The sequence below is a fragment of the Vombatus ursinus genome, unplaced genomic scaffold, assembly GCF_900497805.2.
Source record: "Vombatus ursinus unplaced genomic scaffold, bare-nosed wombat genome assembly UNPS02014816.1, whole genome shotgun sequence".
Classification (NCBI taxonomy): Eukaryota; Metazoa; Chordata; class Mammalia; order Diprotodontia; family Vombatidae; genus Vombatus; species Vombatus ursinus.
In genome coordinates this window covers 6,579,225-6,581,591 of record NW_020954594.1, presented here as the reverse complement: position 1 = coordinate 6,581,591, position 2,367 = coordinate 6,579,225, and positions in this window count along the sequence as shown.

The window sequence follows — 2,367 nt, the reverse complement described above, 5'->3', positions numbered from 1 at the left end:
GTTGTTGTTGTTTTGTTTTGTTTCTTCTTTCTCGTGGTTTCTCCCATTGGTCCTAATTCTTCTTTACAACATGACTAATGTGAAAATATGTATGTATATGAAAGTATATGTAGAGCCTGTATCAGATTATGGGCTGTCTTGGGGAGGTAGGAGGGAAGAGGGGAGAAAATTTAAAACTCAAAAGCTTATGGAAGTGAATGTTGAAAACTAAAAATAATTTTTTTTAAAAAGAAGGGGAAAAAAAGACAAGGAGACCAGTTCAGTCACTGTTACAATAGTCCAGGCATGTGGTCATGGCCTAAACTAGGGTGGGTGGCTATGTTAATAGGGAGATGTGGAGGCTGTAAGGGCAGAAAACACAGGACTTGCCTCTCATTGTATTGGGGGGGGGGCAGAAAGGAGTGGAGTTCAGTGATGAAAAAGGGACCAAGGTGCTGCCAGAGTCTTAAACCCAGGTCACAAAAATTTGTTCCGTCAACAGAAATTGTTTCAGGCACTTTGCTGTTGGAGATAAAGACAAAATATGAGAATGATCCCTACTCTCAAGGAGTTTACATTTTACTGGAATCAAATATCTACAGCTAAAGAGAGTTCAAGGAGAATGACATCTGAGAAAAGTATATGGATGTAGCAATTAAGAGATCAATAGCTTCCAAACCAGCCATGGAAACCAACTTTTCAAAAATGATCAGATTACAAAGTGTTAAAGAGCTGAGTTAGAAAAGCCAAAGTTAAAGAGTTAAAGTGCTGAGGAAATGGAGGAAGGTAATATAGACTAACTTTCTATATTCTGGTCTCAGATACTTAAAGACTTCAGAACATGGGGCAAGTCATTTAACTGATATCTGACTCAGTTTCCTCATCTGAAAAGTGGGGATAATAATAGTGGCTACCTTCCAGGGTTGATGTGAAGATCAAATGAGATAATATTCATAAAGTGTTTTTCCAACTTTAAAGCACTGTATAAAGCCTAGCTAATGTTGTTCTAATCCAAATACTTTTTTCAAGTATATAGGAAAAAGACCCACTTCTTTCTTGTTACTGATTTTAGTCTAGCAGGGAGCAAAGGGGATGGATACCTGAACAAACTCTTCCCATATAGGGTGGGCCTATACCCAGAAATCACTGACTTAGATTTCTTTAAAAATTATTTATAGAAGATAGAATAAAAGGCAAATAACAGGATGATATTCTCACATACCGTAAGAATCATGTCAAGGATTCCAAAGTTCAGAATTGATTAAACAATCAGTAAACATTTATTAAGCACTTACTATAAGCCTGGTACTATACTGGGATTAGTATACTGGTATACTAATACCAAGACAAAATGAAACCATTGGTGCTTTGAAAGAGCTCACACATTTCTAAATTAGTAGAATATGGAAATAATGAATACAAAATTAACATAATTTTTTTTTTCATTGGCTAGGCAGTGGGGTTAAGGGACTTGCCCAGGGTCACACAGCTAGTAAGTGTTATGTGTCTGAGGCCAGATTTGAACTGGGGTCCTCCTGAATTCAGGGCCAGTGCTTTTTCCACTGGGCCAGCTAGCTGCCCCTAGAATTAACATAATTAACAATTTGGGGAGAAAGGGCAGTAGCAGCTGAGGGATCAGGAAAGTTGTGTCTTAGATGAGTCTTAAAGAAAGTAAAGGCTTCTTTGAGGCAAAGGGGAAAGGGAAAGAGCATCACATATGGGCAACAGCCAGTGACAAGACATGGAGAGAAAAGCTGATGGAGCGCACTGGGTAAGGAAACGCCAGAACGCTGGTTCGGCTAGATCATAGAGTGTTGGAAGGGGAATAATTTATAACAAGTTTGGAAAGATAGGTTCGAGCCAAGTAATGAAGGGCTGTCAGATCCAGAGAATTTTGTATTTTATTCTAGAGGCCATATTAAACCATTAAAGTATGTTGAGTATAAAGGAGTGACACAATGAGATTTGTGATAAAGGAAAATCACTTTGGTATCTCCATGAAGGACACATTGGAGCGTGGAAGAGACAGGAAGCTGTGGTAGGAGCAATATCTCCTACATGGCTTATTGTAGCTCTTCCCTAAAAACAAACAAACAAAAAAACAAAAATCAGACTCTTCCTGATATTCGATTGGTACACAGAACCAGAGCTCCAGCCCTAGGCTTTTGAGTTTCCTCTAACAAAAAGGTCAGCCTGTGAGTTGTCAGGTTTTTCTGATGCTGTGGGAGTCACTCTATCCATGTAAGCCAATGTACCCTGCTGACCAGACTCATTTTGGTGTGCAGTCATGAAGTGGCTGCATCTACCTGAATCAGTGCCTGTCCTTCGGGAATATCATCTCCTCGCTCTTGTTAAGTTTTCTTTTCTTAAGTATTGGATGGTTTACAA